The following is a 20,288-nucleotide window of genomic DNA, read 5'->3' as shown; positions in this document are numbered from 1 at the left end:
TACGCTCGCGGCCTTCCACGAGAGGTGGGCACCGGAGGGACTGGAGTGCATCATCACGCCCGGCAACCAAATTTTAATTTGATTTTACGTTTTAAAGTTTAAATTGTTTTCATTGCCGGTGCTTTCAGTGTCCCCCTCCCCTTTTATCGGGGGCACTGGAGGAAACAATTTGATTTTAGTGCCCCAAAAAAAACAAAAAAAAAACACAAAAAAAAAAAGGAAAAAAAGGGCATTGTAAATGTCTGGTGTGTCATCCAGGTCGGATGGCACGGATTTAATGTGTTATGTTTTTCAGATAAACTCCAAAAGAGTTTCATGCACAAGGACCCCCAGGTCCCTCTGCACCGCAGCATGTTTTAATTTCTCCCCATTCAAATAATATTCCCTTTTACTGTTTTTTTTTCCCAAGGTGGATGACCTCACACTTTCCGACATTGTATTCCACCTGCCAAACCTTAGCCCATTCGCTTAACCTATCTAAATCTCTTTGCAGCCTCTCTCTGTCCTCTACACAACCCGCTTTCCCACTAATCTTTGTCTCATCTGAAAATTTTGTTACACTACACTCTGTCCCATCTTCCAGGTCATCTATGTATATTGTAAACAGTTGTGGTCCCAGCACTGATCCCTGTGGCACACCACTAACCACCGATTTCCAACCCGAAAAGGACCCATTTATGTCGACTCTCTGCTTTCTGTTCGCCAGCCAATTCTCGATCCATGCTAATACATTTCCACTGACTCCGCATACCTTTATCTTCTGCAGTAACCTTTTGTGTGGCACCTTATCAAATGCCTTTTGAAAATCTAAATACACCACATCCGTCGGTACACCTCTATCCACCATGCTCATTATATCCTCAAAGAATTCCAGTAAATTAGTTAAACATGATGTCCCCTTCATGAATCCATGTTGCGTCTGCTTGATTGCACTATTCCTATCTAGATGTCCCGCTATTTCTTCCTTAATGATAGTTTCAAGCATTTTCCCCACTACAGACGTTAAACTAACTGGCCTATAGTTACCTGCCTTTTGTCTGCCCCCTTTTTTAAACAGAGGCGTTACATTAGCTGCTTTCCAATCTGCTGGTACCTCCCCAGAGTACAGAGAATTTTGGTCGATTATAATGAATGCATCTGCTATAACTTCCGCCATCTCTTTTAATGGGATGCATTTCATGGAACAGCTTGGCGAATGACGTGGCTAGTTCTGGAGCACAAGTCTTTAGCACGACAGCCGGGATGTCGGGGCTCATTGTCTTTGTGTGCTCAGACGTTTCTTGATATCATGTGGAGTGAATGGAATTGGCTGAGAACTGCCTCTGTGATGGTGGGGACGTCAGGAGGAGTTCGATATGGATCATCCATTCAGCACTTCTGTCTGAGATGGTTGCTGACACTTCAGCCGTCTTTTGCACTCATGTTTCTGGCTCTGCCATCATTGAGGATGAGGATATTCATGGAGCCTCCTGCTCCCGTTCCTTGTTTAATTGTTCACCAGCATTCATGACTGGATGTGGCAGGACTGCAGAGCTTTGATCTGTTGATTGTGGGATCGCTTAGCTCTGTCTATAGCGTGCTACTTCTGCTGTTTAGCATGCATATAGTCCTGTGTTGCAGATTCCCCAGGTTGTACCTCATTTTTAGGTAGACCTGGTACTGCTCCTGGCATACTCTTCAATCCTTATTGAACCAAGGTTGGTCCCCTGACTTGATAATGGCAAATGAATTTTAATGTGGCCAAGTGTGATGACATCCACTTTGGACCCAAGAATGATAAATCAGAGTATTTTCGAAGTCATGAGAAACTCGGAACTGTAGAGAAGCAAAGAGATTTGGGAATCCAAATTTACAAATCTCAATGATTTGATTGGGTAGATATGGAGGATTTATTTCTTGTGGTGGGGACTTAAAAATAAAGGACATCGTCTTTAAATTAGAGCTAGGCCAATCAGGAGTGATATCAGGAAGCACTTTTGCACACAAAGGGCCTTTGAAATCTGAAAATCTGTTCCCCAAAAGGCTGTGGATACTGGGACAAATGGAACTTTCTCGACTGAGATAGATTTTTGTTTCGCAAGGGAAGCAAGGCTATGGAGCAAAGGTAGTTAAATGGAATTGAAGTGTAGATCAGCCACGACGGGCTGAATGGCCGACTCGTGTTGCTAATGTTTCTATGCTCCTATACAGTCAGTTGTAAATACTTAACCATCGATCTTTCTCAGCTACAACTTTTCTGTTCCAATAATGCTGAGGTGTCCCGGATATCTTCCTTTTGTATTCCATTTTGCAATTGATACTGGATAAATCTGCTTTAACAATACACTTTTCTGAAACTGCTCAGGCGAACAGGTGTAACACCTCAATCACCTTGAACATCCAATTATCGCAATGTATGATAGTTGACAGTCATGTTGATAGATATATGTGAAGATAAGATAATTTAGCTACCCTCATTAATCACATTGGTGATCAACCCCACTATCTGCAATCCTTCCAAGTGCAGTGAGTGGGAGACATGTGTTCACCCTCTGCATAGTGCCATCCTACATTTGCTGAAGCTGCTGTTATCAGTGGGTGGCCTCCTCTGTAGGGATTGCCTCCTACAGTCTGCAATAATGTGGTGTCTTCTTGAATAAGTGGACTTTCTGAGATCTCCTTTCTCCTATTCAGAACTATACATTCCATCATTTCTGCACCTTTGGTTATGGTTAACAAGTGAGTAAATTTAATGGCTCTGACAAAGTCACCCAGTACCTGTGCACAAATGTGCTGATCGCACCAGCTAATTCCCGGTCAGTTCATTTACATAATTTTGTCGCAATCCAAGTGACTCTCGACATGCATGGAGTGCTTTATCGAGGAACAGTGCAGGCATGCTTTGCATCAGGCAATTGACTGGCTAACAGGAAGTGGGCAGATCCCGGGGTGTTTGGGCCAGCTGGCAGTAACTTGTGAGAATTTATTTTAATCGGGAATGTAGCCTCGCGTTCAGCATCTGTTCCTAATGAGTAACTGAAGCTCCAGCTGCATTATGGGTGCCTAATGAGCCTAGCGCCCAGCTTGTGCACGAGATTCAGCCTCTTTCCACTTGCACCTCCCCCACCCACCCCAACATTCCATTGACTCTGGATCAGTTCCTATGGAGTGGAGGGTAGCCAATGTAACCCCACTTTTTAAAAAAGGAGGGAGAGAGAAAACAGGGAATTACAGACCGGTCAGCCTGACATCGGTAGTGGGTAAAATGATGGAATCAATTATTAAGGATGTCATCGCAGTGCATTTGGAAAGAGGTAATATGATAGGTCCAAGTCAGCATGGATTTGTGAAAGGGAAATCATGCTTGACAAATCTTCTGGAATTTTTTGAGGATGTTTCCAGTAGAGTGGACAAGGGAGAACCAGTTGATGTGGTATATTTGGACTTACAGAAGGCTTTCGACAAGGTCCCACACAAGAGATTAATGTGCAAAGTTAAAGCACATGGGATTGGGGGTAGTGTGCTGACATGGATTGAGAACTGGTTGTCAGACAGGAAGCAAAGAGTAGGAGTAAATGGGTACTTTTCAGAATGGCAGGCAGTGACTAGTGGGGTACCGCAAGGTTCTGTGCTGGGGCCCCAGCTGTTTACACTGTACATTAATGATTTAGACGAGGGGATTAAATGTAGTATCTCCAAATTTGCGGATGACACTAAGTTGGGTGGCAGTGTGAGCTGCAAGGAGGATTCTATGAGGCTGCAGAGCGACTTGGATAGGTTAGGTGAGTGGGCAAATGCATGGCAGATGAAGTATAATGTGGATAAATGTGAGGTTATCCACTTTGGTGGTAAAAACAGAGAGACAGACTATTATCTGAATGGTGACAGATTAGGAAAAGGGCAGGTGCAACGAGACCTGGGTGTCATGGTACATCAGTCGTTGAAGGTTGGCATGCAGGTACAGCAGGCGGTTAAGAAAGCAAATGGCATGTTGGCCTTCATAGCGAGGGGATTTGAGTACAAGGGCAGGGAGGTGTTGCTACAATTGTACAGGGCCTTGGTGAGGCCACACCTGGATTATTGTGTACAGTTTTGGTCTCCTAACCTGAGGAAGGACATTCTTGTTATTGAGAGAATGCAACGAAGGTTCACCAGACTGATTCCCGGGATGGCGCGACTGACCTATCAAGAAAGACTGGATCAACTGGGCTTGTATTCACTGGAGTTCAGAAGAATGAGAGGGGACCTCATAGAAACGTTTAAAATTCTGACGGGGTTAGACAGGTTAGATGCAGGAAGAATGTTCCCAATGTTGGGGAAGTCCAGAACCAGGGGACACAGTCTAAGGATAAGGGGGAAGCCATTTAGGACCGAGATGAGGAGGAATTTCTTCACCCAGAGAGTGGTGAACCTGTGGAATTCTCTACCACAGAAAGTTGTTGAGGCCAATTCACTAAATATATTCAAAAAGGAGTTAGATGAAGTCCTTACTACTAGGGAAATCAAGGGGTATGGTGAGAAAGCAGGAATGGGGTACTGAAGTTGCATGTTCAGCCATGAACTCATTGAATGGCGGTGCAGGCTAGAAGGGCCGAATGGCCTACTCCTGCACCTATTTTCTATGTTTCTATGTTCAGGTACCCTTGGGTGCATTGTAGGCCTCAGGCCACTGCACCGTAAAACATCATTAACCCTGATTAACACACACTCAGCAAATTAACCCTTACACTCTATTGTTAGCTATTTCCCAGTCTGTAACATTCTTGCATTGTCGTTCTTTTATAGAACTTCAATCATCTCATATCTGGAAAATATATTCATGGAGATAGATTTTGAAGGGGAAAGTGAAGTTGGTGAAACAGAATATATAGCATTTTACATTCGAAAAATAAACACTGAAAATTTCCCAGGAGTCCAGTTTCCTAATCCAGATACAGTGAGTCTGTTGGGGATTCTTGTGGTGTCAGTTGGAAGTGTGGACAATGTCACTTGTGGCCCAGTTAGAGGACTTGTGGCAGGAGGAGTATCTGCCCGGCCATGCTGTGATGTATCTCTCTTCTCAGTACTGCAATTTCTTGCTTTTGTTATTGCTAATAATTTGAATGTTTGATGTTCACTTGCTTTCTGCTCCGTCCCCCCCTCCCCCCACCCACCCCCTCCCCCGCACATACACTTCTCTTTTCATTTCTTGTTAAGAAAATGAGTCATTGTCTGATCCTGAATTAACAGCCCTGATATTTACGGGGTGGGGTGGGGGTTGGTCGTAGCACTGGGAAACCCAGCAGATCAGCATCGATTTTACACACTTCAATAGAAAGTAAAATCCAGCGGCATGTAAAATGGGCGGCCCTGTTGCATCAGTTTCCCACTAGGCCAGTTCGGTTAAAATTCCCCCAGATATTTTCTCGTGTAGCACTGAACTTGAATCCTATTCCTAGCAGAGAAGAATTCCAGCAGTGAGTTCAATAGCTTTGGGGTGATCCCAACAATTATACTTCCGATGTTGTGACCCAACTTCCAATTATTGCTTAAGCTTTCCACTCTTCCTTATCCCGTGATTATTTATCTGGTCCCAGGCCCCTGTTACTATATTTTGATGTGGTGGTTACAACCAGTAGCAATAAATAACCCTCACAGCAAATGTCCAGATTTCCCAATAAAGGCAACCACTTTCACCCAACCAGACGCTTTGAGCATGTTACTCCTGAATATAAGAAGTGAAATGTCATTTCAGATTGCAACCAGATAACCAATTAATTTATATTTTTTTCTTAAACATAAAACGCAGAGGAATCTTTCTACCTTGGACCCAGCGATTAAGATGGAACTGCCACCAACACTCCTACACAACAGTAATAACCACTTTAATACAACTACATCTCGAATCAGTTTTATTATACACAAGAATACATCACTGTTCCAGGTAACGTAATTAGAATCACAGTTACTCTTTTCTAAATGGGAAATGGGAAGATAGATTTTATCAAATGGCAGTAAGAGTATTTAACCCTACTTATAATTATATCAATAATGATACCATTTTCTGCATTCTACTCATTGAGCACTTTAACTGGTAAGATATTTTTAGCTATTTGTGCACATTATTGTTTAACTCTTGCTGTGCCGATTTGATGGATTGACCATGGAATCACCGGTATTCTACAATTATAGAATCAGAGAAATTTACAGCATGGAAGGAGGACATTTGAGCCCATCGTGTCCATGCCGGCCGATAAAGTGCTATCCAGCCGAATCCCACTTTCCAGCTCTTGGTCCGTAGTGATGTAGGTTACGGCACTTCAAGTGCACATCCAAGCACTTTTTAAAAGTGGTGAGGGTTTCTGCCTCTACCATCATTTCAGGCAATGAGTCCCACCACCCTTTGGGGAAAAACTTCCCCTCAACTCCCCTCTAAACCTCCTACCAATTACTTTAAATCTATGCCCCCTGGTTGTTGACCCCTCTGCTAAGGGAAATAGGTCCTTCCTATCCACTATATCTAGGCCCCTCATAATTTTATACACCTCAATAAGGTCTCCCCTCAGCCTCCTCTGTTCCAAAGAAAACAGACCCAACCAATCCAATTGTTCCACATAGCTAAAATCCTCCAGTCCAGGCAACATCCTTGTAAATCTTCTTTGCATCCTCTCTCGTGCAATCACAAATTTCCTGAAATGTGGTGACCAGAACTGCACAAAGTACTCTAGCTGTGGCTATACAGTTCAAGCATAACCTCCCTGCTCTTGTATTCTCTGCATCGACTAATAAAGGCAAGTACAGGTGGAGCGTCCGAAATCCGGAAACCTCGGTGCCGAGGCCGTTCTAGATTCCGGATATTTCCGGATTTCTGAACGTCTTTCTGACATCCCGAATCCAGAAACGCCCAAGCCCAGGTTCGGGTATTTCCGGACTTCAGAATGTCTTTCCGACATCCCAAGTCCGGAAATGCCTGGGCCAAGGTAGGTAAGGTAGGGGAGGGCGGATCGGGCGGCCGAGCGGTGCTGGGGCAGGGTTGGCCCAAGGCGGGGCAAGGTCGGCAGCGGCCCGAAGGCGGGTAAGAGGTCAGCGGGGGAGAGGTCGACGGCCCAAGGGGGGTGAGTCCAGCGGCAGAGAGGAGGCTGGGGAGTGGGGAGGCGGGTCCGTATTCCGGAACATTTTCCGGATTCAGAACGGCCCTGCCACGGATGATTCCAGTGTCCGGATTCCGGAACTCCGGATTTTCGATGCTGTACCTGTACTTGTTTAATAAATCTACCACATTGCTGACTATTACAGTGTCACCAGTGTCTGTCTTTAATGTGCCCACAAATCCCTCAGCCTCTCTTGTTCTAAAGGTATTTAAAAAAACTTTTATTCTTAACTATTATATACTTGCAAGTTTTTTCCTATTCCCTTTTTGCAGTTCTTAATATTTTCCTTCTGTCGCTTTGTTACTTTCTATATTTTCCACTCTGCTGAATTATCATTGTTCTTGCCATTTGTGTAAACCATTTCCTTTTGTTTTACATTCCATCTTACCTCATATGTTGAACATAGTTACTTGCCTGTGCAAGTGGAATGTTTGCACTTTAGTGGTATGTATTGGTCGGGTATTATACTTAATATTTCTTTGAATACCTCCCACATTTTTCCTGTAGGTTTACCTGTTAACATCTCAGCTCATTCCTTGAAAGTCAGCCTTACTTCAGTTTAAAAATTGAACTTGGAATCACACTTGCACAGAGACAGACCTTTTTCTGGCTGCTTTCCTCAGCTTCTCCGTGTTAGGGCAGCGCTGGATCAGTTCTCAAGGGCATGTTTCAACCCAGCATGATGCAAATGTCATGGCCTTACAAAGGAAGGCACACACAGACACACACAGACACACACACGCACACAGACACACACAAGCACACACACCACACAGATACACACGCACCACACACACACCACGCACACACACACCACGCACACACACACAATGCACACGCTCACATACACACCATACACGCACACCATACACACACCACACAAACACACAGCATGTGCACACACACACACACAGAGCACGTGCACACAGACACACTCACAGGGCACGTGCGCACACACACACACACACACACACACACACACACACACACACACACACTCACACAGAGCACGTGTTCTCACAGACACACACGCACACACACACACAAGCCACTTTCAGCGCCGCTATGTGAGACTAAGCCTATCCTATAATCTGAAGCACATATGAGTCAAGTTGGGTGGCAGCCTGGCCAGGTGTCAAATCAAACCAGCAGCAACACAGAAGAGATTGAGCCATGTAGGATTTTGCTGATCTTCAAATCAGCTGTTTTCTGGATCCCTGCATCAACAACATGAATGAGAGCTGGAAAAGCTGATTTGTCCGCTCCAAAAGCAGTGACTGTAATAGAAAACCCAAAGGAAACTATGGGAGCAGCACGTTCCATGTCAGTTTCCCTCATCCTTTGCATCGTTTTGATTTTCAAACATAAATCTTTCTTACATGCTGGATTTCCATTTAAAGATTTTTCCACCACCGGCCAGTACATACCTACCAACTGTAACCAACCTCCACTTATACTGCGAAATATTGTGCATTTGCAAAATAATTGGGCAGCACAGTATTCTGGGGCACTTTTAACTAGCTGGGAAAATAGCTGAAGCTATTGCTCCTACGAGCAACTGGGGAATAGAAACACTGACCATCCATCTATGGCAATGCAAAACACTTTCCAGTTGTGTAACCTGATGTCAGGTCAATTAGATTACAGGTAGCTACAGAGTAAGTGTCCCTTTACTGTGTACCAAGATCAGGAGATCACTTCCAGCCACACAGCGGGAACTTTTCTGCTCCCCACATTCAGCATCCTGGATCAATAGTCTCCTATTAGAGAAAAGAGACTCTTATTTGATCAGTTAGATTGGATTGGAAACAAGGCCCTCAAAGGTGAAAGGCCAATGTACTAACCCAGTCTCAATCAGCTTTTTGTAATGTTGGTGAGGAGATTCCTACACATGCACCAAATATGTGTGTGCAAAACTCTGCTGCCTCTGTTTTGGTAGGGATGGGTAGCTTAACTATAGCTGCCCACTCACACCATTCAGAAATGCTTCAGATTCTGCCTTGTTTAGTGTAATACGACTAGGACAAAATTGTCCTGACTTTCTGTGGGCAATGCCATGGGAGCTTCACCGGCAGATACAAGAAATAACAAAGCAGAAGAATGGATTCTGACCAGCTTTGATGCAACTCATTGCTAATTTATTCCATGTGTAAAAAGTTTTCAAATTTATTCTTGCCTAAAGTAACCAACAATATTCCGTACTTGGTTTGAGAAATTTACATGATGTTTATGTTGTGTCTACAGGGTCACAATAACAGCACTGTATTAAGCAATCTTATCGTTGGAATAAAAGTTGTGAATGTCACTATTAAAAATCTCAAACACCCAGTGATCATTGAGTTTCAGAACGTATCATTGCCGGTAAGAAAAAAAAAACATTCATTCTTCATTATTCAACTTACTAAAATCAATTATTTACATGACTGACAGTTCTTGATTATTGTAAGTCAATTTCATTTTAGAATCAATCAGTTGGAAAATGTGTCTTTTGGGATTTCAAAACAAGTAGGAAATCATTTTATTAGTTATTTAATTAGTTCTGGAACTGATGAGTAAAGGAACAGCCGCTGACTTTGTAACTTTTCATTACAGGGAACACAAGTAGTGGTGATTGGAGTGAGGCTGGTTGTACGACAGAAACTGAATTTCATAACATCACCTGCAAGTGCGACCACTTGACCCATTTTGCTGTGTTACTGGTACGAATGATACTGTGCATTACTCTGTTTCATCTTATTCTGTATGGGTGGAAGCAGCTGTATTAATCTTTCACCACGTTGTGTGATCACTCGATCCTAATCAGTGTAGTTTGAGCACAGTGAAGTCAGCATTCACCATCTAATGAATTCCATCCTTGTGTGATCACAAGAGTGCCATTGATGATTATTAGAGATAGTTATGTTGTCAATACTACAACTTTGGTATGACGGGAAAAGTTTATAATGGGATGGCCAATTAGATGGCCTCCTGAGATTCCGAGTGGAGAAATGAGGTGCCTTAGTGGGCAGGTTGATGTGATGTGTTCCGTGGTCTGGGACTCATGGCCACAGTCACTCTTCGGGTTGTCCCTCATCTTCCACTTGTGAAGCAGGTGACTGCATCGTCCGTGCCCTGTGCGGATTGGGTTGAACGCCGTCCACTGTCTTCGAGAGAGGTTGAAGCCAGGGACCTCTGCTGTTGGGTCAGTGATGAGGTGTTGACAATATTCAAGATAGAGGCATTCCTAGTTCAAGTGATTTGTGCAGCTTGCCTTTAGCTAGTGCACCCTTGTTAAGATTTGGTCATACTTTGTCACATTTAATTTGCACCGCACACCAAGCAGAGTCGATTTTGCCCAGCCTCATGGCCATAGTGCACCTGTTTTAGGAGCTCAGAACGCAGGAAATTTGAGAATTTCACCTGTTGCCCCTCTGATGAATTTTCCTGCCTGCCTGCTCTTCACATGCAATTAGGAGTGGCTGAAATAAGCAGACATTTAAGTGACATGTAAATAAGGGTCATCTGATGTCACTCCTACATGTGACCAGCTTTCCTACATTCCTGCTGGTCACAGATCAGGAGCAGCCATAGAAACAGAGTGTCGGCTTTCTGCAGGGAATGTCCCTGCAGTGCAGCTCGGAGGAAGGTGAATGGCAATTGCCCAGAGAGTGCTGGGAATGCTTTCTGCTGATTTTGCAGCTAAAGGTTTTTGTTCCAGTTTGAAGACAAGCTCCTTAAAACCTGAATACAACCCGTGGGAGAGGCTTGCAGTTGAAGTCCCGAATGCGGGTACCTTTTGGAATCTTGGGCTCACTGCCGCCAAACATTCCTTGAAGTACATACGATAATTAGGAACACAATAGGCCATTCAGCCCCTTGAGCATGCTCCACCATTCAGTTAGATCATGGCTAATCTGCACCTCGTCTCCATTTTACTGTCTTGCACCATATCCCTTGATACCCTTACATGACAAAAATGTATCCATTTCGGTCTTGCAATTGATCCAACATCCAAAGCCTTTTGGACGAGAGAGTTCCAGATTTCTACTTCCTTTTTTGGAAAAAAGTGTTGATTTTGCTCCTGAAAGGCCGAGCTCTCGTTTTAAGATTATGGGCTGAATCTTGACAGGGGTGGGCTGAGTAGGCGGGGGTGGGTGGGTGGGTTTGTGTTGGGATACCCAGAAGTTCGGGTTTCTCCACATAGAAACATAGAAAATAGGCACAGGAGTAGCCATTCGGCCCTTTGAGCCTGCACCGCCATTCAATAAGATCATGGCTGATCATTCCCTCAGTACCCCTTTCCTGCTTTCTTGCCATACCCCTTGATCCCCTTAGCCGTAAGGGCATATCTAACTCCCTCATGAATATATCCAATGAACTGGCATCAACAACTCTCTGCGGCAGGGAATTCCACAGGTTAACAACTCTCTGAGTGAAGAAGTTTCTCCTCATCTCAGTCCTAAATGGCCTACCCCTTATCCGAAGACTATGTCCCCTGGCTCTGGACTTCCCCAACATCGGGAACATTCTTACCGCATCTAACCTGTCCAGTCCCTTCAGAATTTTATACGTTTCTATGAGATCCCCTCTCATCCTAAACTCCAGTGAATAAAGGCCCAGTTGATCCAGTCTCTCCTCATATGACAGTTCAGCCATCCCTGGAATCAGTCTAGAGAACCTTCGCTGCACTCCCTCAAGAGCAAGAACGTCCTTCCTCAGATTAGGAGACCAAAACTGTACACAATATTCCAGGTGAGGCCTCACTAAGGCCCTGTACAACTGCAGTAAGACCTCCCTGCTCCTATACTCAAATCCCCTAGCTATGAAGGCTAACATTCTATTTGCCTTCTTCGCGGCCTGCTGTACCTGCATGCCCACTTTCAGTAACTGATGAACCATGACACCCACGTCTCGTTGCACCTCCCCTTTTCCTCATCTGCTGCCATCCAGATAATATTCTGCCTTTGTGTTTTTGCCCCCAAAATGGATAACCTTTATCCACATTTAGTCACATTTATCCACATTATACTGCATCTGCCATGCATTTGCCCACTCACCTAACCTGTCCTGCAGAGGAGGACAAAGGGTTTGCAGAGGAGGACAAAGGGTTTGATTAGGACAGGGAAAATGGAGTACGAGAAGAAGCTTGCAGGGAACATTAAGACGGATTGCAAAAGTTTCTATAGATATGTAAAGAGAAAAAGGTTAGTAAAGACAAACGGAGATCCCCTGCAGTTAGAATCAGGGGAAGTCATAACGGGGAACAAAGAAATAGCAGACCAATTGAACAAGTACTTTGGTTCGGTATTCACTAAGGAGGACACAAACAACCTTCCGGATATAAAAGGGGTCAGAGGGTCTAGTAAGGAGGAGGAACTGAGGGAAATCTTTATTAATCGGGAAATTGTGTTGGGGAAATTGATGGGATTGAAGGCCGATAAATCCCCAGGGCCTGATGGACTGCATCCCAGAGTACTTAAGGAGGTGGCCTTGGAAATAGCGGATGCATTGACAGTCATTTTCCAACATTCCATTGACACTGGATCAGTTCCTATCGAGTGGAGGGTAGCCAATGCAACCCCACTTTTTAAAAAAGGAGGGAGAGAGAAAAGAGGGTATTATAGACCGGTCAGCCTGACCTCAGTAGTGGGTAAAATGATGGAATCAATTATTAAGGATGTCATAGCAGCGCATTTGGAAAGAGATGACATAATAGGTCCAAGTCAGCATGGATTTGTGAAAGGGAAATCATGCTTGATAAATCTTCTGGAATTTTTTGAGGATGTTTCCAGTAGAGTGGACAAGGGAGAACCAGTTGATGTGGTATATTTGGACTTTCAGAAGGCTTTCGACAAGGTCCCACACAAGAGATTAATGTGCAAAGTTAAAGCACATGGGATTGGGGGTAGTGTGCTGACGTGGATTGAGAACTGGTTGTCAGACAGGAAGCAAAGAGTAGGAGTAAATGGGTACTTTTCAGAATGGCAGGCAGTGACTAGTGGGGTTCCAGAAGGTTCTGTGCTGGGGCCCCAGCTGTTTGCACTGTACATTAATGATTTAGACGAGGGGATTAAATGTAGTATCTCCAAATTTGCGGATGACACTAAGTTGGGTGGCAGTGTGACCTGCGAGGAGGATGCTCTGAGGCTGCAGAGTGACTTGGATAGGTTCGGTGAGTGGGCAAATGCATGGCAGATGAAGTATAATGTGGATAAATGTGAGGTTATCCACTTTGGTGGTAAAAACAGAGAGACAGACTATTATCTGAATGGTGACAGATTAGGAAAAGGGGAGGTGCAACGAGACCTGGGTGTCATGGTACATCAGTCATTGAAGGTTGGCATGCAGGTACAGCAGGCGGTTAAGAAAGCAAATGGCATGTTGGCCTTCATAGCGAGGGGATTTGAGTACAGGGGCAGGGAGGTGTTGCTACAGTTGTACAGGGCCTTGGTGAGGCCACACCTGGAGTATTGTGTTCAGTTTTGGTCTCCTAACTTGAGGAAGGACATTCTTGCTATTGAGGGAGTGCAGCGAAGGTTCACCAGACTGATTCCCGGGATGGTGGGACTGACCTATCAAGAAAGACTGGATCAATTGGGCTTGTATTCACTGGAGTTCAGAAGAATGAGAGGGGACCTCATAGAAACGTTTAAAATTCTGACGGGTTTCGACAGGTTAGATGCAGGAAGAATGTTCCCAATGTTGGGGAAGTCCAGAACCAGGGGTCACAGTCTAAGGATAAGGGGTAAGCCATTTAGGACTGAGATGAGGAGAAACTTCTTCACCCAGAGAGTGGTGAACCTGTGGAATTCTCTACCACAGAAAGTTGTTGAGGCCAATTCACTAAATATATTCAAGAGGGAGTTAGATCAAGTCCTTACTACTAGGGGGATCAAGGGGTATAGCGAGAAAGCAGGAAGGGTGTACTGAAGTTGCATGTTCAGCCATGAACTCATTGAATGGTGGTGCAGGCTAGAAGGGCCGAATGGCCTACTCCTGCACCTATTTTCTATGTTTCTAAGTCACCCTGCAGTCTCTTAGCGTCCTCCTCACAGCTCACACCACCACCCAGTTTAGTATCATCTGCAAACTTGGAGATATTACACTGAATTCCTTCATCTAAATAATTAATGTTGGAGAGTTTTGACTCCACAGCGTGTGTAGTTTTGGTTTGACAGGTTTCCTGTCCGGACGTCAGCCTGATTGACAGGCTTGGCTTCCAGTCCGACGGGGAACACTTCAAAGCAGGCTGCAGCCATGGCCGCAGGTATGATGACTGCTGCTGTTAGTGGCCGCCTGTCGTATGGGGTTGTGGCGATCCACATAAGGAGATATTAGGGCAGATGACCAAAAGCTTGGCCAAAGAGGTAGCCTTGACCAAACAGGAATAGGACCCTCATTTACATATATTTATTAGGGGATGCTAAAACAATCTCACCTCAAAATGCCTTTGACCACAGTACTGTTGTACATCAAACAAGAAAGATCACAAAGCAGTTTGGAGGCCCAGTGCCAAATTTTTGAATGCGAAATAGGCAGCTGTAAGTAGGGGAGGTGGGGAAGTAGCAACTGGGCTATGAAATAACTTGGCTCACCAAATAAGGCGCTCTAAGGCCTGGACAGGCACAGTGCACCTCGGCTCTGCTGTGCCTGTGCAGTGCCCAGGCAAAATTGGGAGGAATATCGGGGCAGGTTTCTGCATGCAAAGGCTCCTATTCCCAAATAAACCTGGAACAGAAGACCCAGTGGCACCAATAATATATGCACATGCCAACATGTACTGTGGGAGGCTACATAAGAGTTCCCAGTCACCGTTTCCGGTGTTTTTATTGACAGTTGTTAGAAGAAAGCCTGTCAGGGTGATCAAAAGCCAGTGAATCCAGATTGGCAGCCTCTGCCATGATCCCACCATCTATATATGCAGGTTCTGGCACATCAACCTGTCGACAACCATGGGAAACTGTCTTCGTGAGTCATCAGCAAGCCAGGTGCAGAGCTCTGTCATCTGCTGAAAGACACCTGAAACTACAATGTAGTGCAAGAAACGTGCCTTCTCTATCTAGGCATGCTGCAATGCACTGTGCACTTAAGGAGACATCAAACGGGGATTGGTTGTTGGGCTGCTCTGTCATTTGTCTCAGACTCATGCCTCTATCTTATGTTTCCTATTCTTTCATTTTTGCCTGCCGTTGCTCAATCCCTTGTTCCTTCAGCCTTGGAATAATCTACTAATGGGCGGTGATGCCTTTTGAGCCTTACCAACACCTTTCAGGAGTTTTGTTAGCAGCCCTTTAAATTTGCCTTACATGAAATGTTCCACCCCACCAGTGGTGTGTCTGTTACACTGCCCAAATCTGCAGCTGGTACTGGGAATCATTTAGGATGGATTGGCATCAGCACTTCTTAATTAACTTTCACCAGGTGACAAAATTGGCCCTGCTATCTTTTTAATGCTTAAACTGGATAACAATTTTGTACAAATGCAAATTCCTTCAGAAAATGTTATCATAGATATCCACTCAATATGTCACATCTGCTAATTTAGTTGTTTCACTGGAGAATTCCAGAATTGTGGAGTGTAACGCAAAAGCCTGATTATGATCTAATGTACCCGGCGAGGACTGGGTGTGTTTGGGGGTAACATCTCGTTTACTCTCCACCCAATTTTACTTCAATGGAGCTGACTAGAACTTAAATGCTGCTTTGATCTGTTAACACTGAGTATTTTTTTCCCAAAGGATCATGGCAGTGACAGTACCTCGCCTTCAGCTTTAGCGACTCATTGTATTGCATTGATTGCCTGTGGAGCTTTTATCATTTTTGTTGTGGTTACGATTTACTGCAACAAGAGTATCAGGTAGGATAATCTGTTTCACCTGGGGCTGCAGCTCTCCTCTGAGTTTACCCCCCCCTGTGCGGAGGGGAGCGGGTAGGTCAGAGGGCCTCCTCGTAGGACTGCTCCTGGGCACGGCCAAGGGTGCCTTCAGCCGGTCCAGGCAGTGGGCGGTCGAGGGGGTCGTTCAACCTGACTGCCTGCCTCTCTTCCGTGCATACATCCATGCCAGGGTGTCCTTGGAGATGGAGCACGCGGTGTCCACCGGTACGCTCGCAGCCTTCCGCGAGAGGTGGGCACCGGAGGGACTGGAGTGCATCATCACGCCCGGCAACCAAATTTTAATTTAATTTTATGTTTTAAAGTTTAATTTCTTTTAATTGCCAGTGTTTTTAGTGTCCCCCTCCCCTTTTATAGGGGGCACTTGGAGAAAAAATATGATTTTAGTGCCCAAAAAAAAACACCAAAAAAAAAAGAGCCTTGTAAATGTTTGGTGCGTCCCCCAGATAGGGGGGCCACGATTTAATGTTTTCGTTTCCTCCCAAAAGAGTTCTGAGTGTACCCCGGCTGAAATTCTGTTCTGCTTTTAATTTCCACGCCACAGATTTACCTCTTCTGGTGAATGACCAATCATGTAAAGTGTATGGCCATATGCTGATACAGACTGGTTGGGCCAAATGAGATGTTTCATGTTTTAACTACTGTGTATTTCAATTCATCCTTTGACTAGCTCTAATTTCTTGATCTAATGGGTGGTATGAAAACTCCCAATCAACAAACAGCTAGCAATAAACAGTTGGTGAGGAGGAGAAGGAGATGCTTCAAAATACTTTTGACTACCATCTTACTTTGACAACAACCCCAGAATATAATACTAAATATTCCAATATGCTCATTGCAGAATTGTGCAATACCAGCCTGCAATTCTTCATCCATTGAAGTTAGCAGATGGAAAACCACAGACTGGGAGTAAGCAATGTTACGATATGGTCTCCCAGCACATGCCAGGAGCGAATGTATCAGGGTTTTTACACCTAAATCCTGAAATAATTCAAAACGGCAATCTTTAAGCTTATTCCAAAAATGTCCATTTATTGCTGAAAATCACTTAAATAGATTTGTCTTCAGAGTCGACCTTCTCCCAGGAGCTGGGGCTTGAGCTTTGCTCCTCTCCCGGAATATGCTTTTATCAGTTCACTCTTGTCTACTAATATTTTTGGGGCTTTCACGCGTGTGAGACAAATTAAATGTTGCCACTGTTAATGCTTTTTTATTTTGAAATTGTGACAAAAATAGTTGTGGGTTCAAGTTCCACTCCAGACACATGAGCACATAATCTAGGCTGACACCTCAGTGAAGTACTGAGAGAGTGCTGCACTGTCAGAGGTTCTGTCTTTCAGATGAGACGTTAAACCGAGAACCCATCTGCTCCCTCAGGTGGCATGAAAGATCCCATGGCACTCTTTTGAAGAAGAGCTGGGGAGTTATCCCTGGTGTCCTGGCCAATATTTATCTGGTGTTACTGCTTTGATGTCAGACTCTGAAATTGCTGGGTTTCCACTCCGTTGCAGGAACTGCAATCGGGTGTGAATTCCGGCTGCCAACTCTACAGGCTGCTGACACCATCTCAAATCCTGGGGATGGAGTCATTCTTTAATTTATTCATTCATGGGATGTGGTCGTCACTGGCAAGGCCAGCATTTATTGCCCATTCCTACTCCTCCTTGCGAAGGTGGTGGTGAGCCGCCTTATACAACTGAGTGACTTGCTAGGCCATTTCAGAGTCAACCACATTGCTGTGGGTCTGGAGTCAGGCTTTTCACAGACCAGGGAAGGGCAGCAGATTTCCTTCCCAAAAGGACAGGCATGAACCAGATGGGTTTTTATGATAATCTGGTAGTTTCATGGTCAATATAACTGAAACTAGCTTTCTATTCCAGATTTTTACAAATTTAATTCACTGAATTTAAATTACCCAGCTGCTGGGATTGTAGATCCAACTTAACTGAGGCGGAAATCATTAGTCTAGGCCTACTGGATTAATAGTCCAGTAACATAACCACTATGCTACCATACCCGAGGTTCATGTTAATAATAGAAGGAGGTGTCTAGCACCCGTCGAGGTGCTACAGAGGCACTCACCCCTCCCCCATGCGATAAATTGGAATGGTAGCCTGTCCCTTCAGAGGCCCTTAATGGGCTGAAGGGAACATTGAAAATAAAATTCCCTGAAGGGAAACCAGGGCCTGCACTTAGTGGATTGATTATTTTTGTACGTTGGTATTCGGTTGGCCCATTACAGAGGCTACACCTGCCTTTAGCAGGCATGGGATCTGCTGGACCTAAGAGTGAGGTGGTGGCCGGAATTCCCGGGCCAGCCTGTGACCACTCCCTGACATAGCCTCAAACTTCTGTCACTACGTAGGGGACGTGGCTGGAAGACGTAGCCATCTCCCTCCCAATCGGGATTTCAGATCCAACTTAACTGAGGCGTAAACCATTCCAAATTCCTGCCCCTCGCAGGAGATCCACCCAAGTTTTTCCATCCCTCACTCAATAATTTCGGGCCTCAAATGTTTGCCTTTATTGTCAGAAAATTGTCGCTTAAAGTCTAACGATATGAATAACGGTCCCACAGTGTTTGAAACTGATGGTGGGATTAAGCTAAATAAACCAGTTCACTCTGAAATAAATCATTGGTTGTTTCTCTTCTTTTATAAGATGGTTGGGTTTTTTTCAACAGAAAACTGTCTCAGCGTTCAGTGAAACAGGCCGCAGGCTCCAGATCGAACATAATGGAAACACAATGATCCCAGATTATGTCTCTGCATTGTCGTTACATTCTGGAGGCAGGGGACTTTTCAAATAGCTGAGGAATTTCCAAACCCTCTGCTAATAAAGAGACACAAGAACATTAGCTTGTATCTAGAGGTGATGCTCTGTGTGTAATAGTGCATCGTGAATATATGTAATAAAACCACAACTCCGTCAGTACTGAAGGAGCATCCTCCAGTTGCTTGCTTTCTAGTGAACCAGGCTTCCTTTTTAAATTGATTGTCGCTATTCTGATCTTGCTACAGCTCTTGCTTAACTTTGTGTGTGGGAGAAGAAAGAGGAGAAATCAAACCATTCCTCTATCTTAATATTGCACTGTGTTTCCCTTTTAAGAAGTGAAGGCTGGTTATCGATCTTGAATGAGGAATGCCCACTTCTTTCTATTCACGGTCTGCCCCCTTTTGTATCAAGATACATGACTGTGCTGCTCAAACAGCATTACTGAAATCCAAGAAGCAAACTGCTGTAATTTCAAAATGGGCAGCAAACTGGCCTAATGGCTTTCCGTAATGTAAATGAGGGTAATGTGAAAGATGGAAGTGGATCCCAGTAGGCATTCAGTTTTCATCATTGAAAGGCCTAAATGTCGCTGATTTTTTATTTTCACTCCCCGCACACCACCCTCACCCAGCCCCCGTGCCCCCCGCCCAGCCCCCTGCTCCCTCGCTGCTCCCCCCAATAATCTACCACGTAACTTTTAAATTCTGATATCAGATGGTCCCTCATTAAAGCTCAGTGTTACCAATGTTGTGACATTCTTCTTTCAACATGAACTTTTCCAGTTCTGTGATTTTTGAGTACAACAGATAATAAAAGGGACAGGGCTGAGAATTACTCTGTTAGCAGTGAGGTTTTTTTTGTGTATTCAGGAAATTAGACTTTAAATATAATCATTTTAATAGTTGTAGCAAGCTTAACCATCGGCGTGGACCAGTTGGGCCGAATGGCTTGATTCTGTGATGTAAAATTCTCTGTAATTCTATGTTTTGCTGTCAAAATATGTGCAGATGGATATCTGGATTGCCTTGTGCCTGCACAGTGAATGGCGACTGAGTGATTGTGGAAGTATTTCATGATGCGAACCTCTGAAATGGAATGCCATGACTTTCCATTATTTCTTGCTGAGCTGGTTTACAAAGACAGGAATGAAGGCATTCTGCTAGCATCTGCTATTTGACAGGCACAATGTAAACTTTCAGTACTCCGTGCTTTCTGCTACGTATCTTTGGTTAGGGTGAATGTGAAGTATTCTGTTTTGTTTGGTGGGTGTATTTTTTGCTCCCATTCTGTTACATGATTTCTCAATGTAGTGGTGGTGAATTTCTGCGGGGTTCCCCTGCATTTCGGCCATGTTTCTGGAGTTTCCACAGTTCCACAGAAAGTGACCCCCACAGAAAATAATACACATATAACCAAAGCATCCAGTCTACATAAATTGGAAAAGCTTCGATATTGTTGTCGTTCTTAATCGAGATGCTGAAGTTTTAGGGAGCTGCAGCAGCAGAATCCTTTGATTCAGTCTGGTGATAAAT

The 20,288-nt window shown here is 44.4% G+C and overlaps 2 long non-coding RNA genes across 3 annotated transcripts in view; both read left to right on the top strand.

Annotated features, from left to right (window-relative positions):
• Positions 1–5,822, top strand: part of LOC139278058 (uncharacterized) — a 35,483-nt gene extending 29,661 nt beyond the window's left edge. Inside the window, exon 3 of the long non-coding RNA XR_011596213.1 lies at positions 5,768–5,822. This is a non-coding gene — a long non-coding RNA (uncharacterized lncRNA). The remainder of the gene's footprint in view (positions 1–5,767) is intronic.
• A 4-nt stretch (positions 5,823–5,826) lies between these two features.
• Positions 5,827–19,450, top strand: LOC139278057 (uncharacterized). 2 transcript variants are annotated; one of them, XR_011596211.1, is made up of 5 exons: positions 5,827–5,902; positions 9,354–9,470; positions 9,572–9,808; positions 15,827–15,945; positions 18,665–19,450. It is a non-coding gene; the product is annotated as an uncharacterized lncRNA (long non-coding RNA). The 2 variants fall into 2 exon arrangements; XR_011596212.1 differs by having other exon boundaries at positions 5,829–5,902; positions 9,702–9,808; positions 18,665–19,418.
• Positions 19,451–20,288: the final 838 nt, after the last annotated feature.

Source organism: Pristiophorus japonicus, chromosome 13, assembly GCF_044704955.1.
Source record: "Pristiophorus japonicus isolate sPriJap1 chromosome 13, sPriJap1.hap1, whole genome shotgun sequence".
NCBI lineage: Eukaryota > Metazoa > Chordata > Chondrichthyes > Pristiophoridae > Pristiophorus > Pristiophorus japonicus.
The sequence above is the reverse complement of the archived record's forward strand: the minus strand, read 5'-3'. Positions and strand labels throughout refer to the sequence as shown.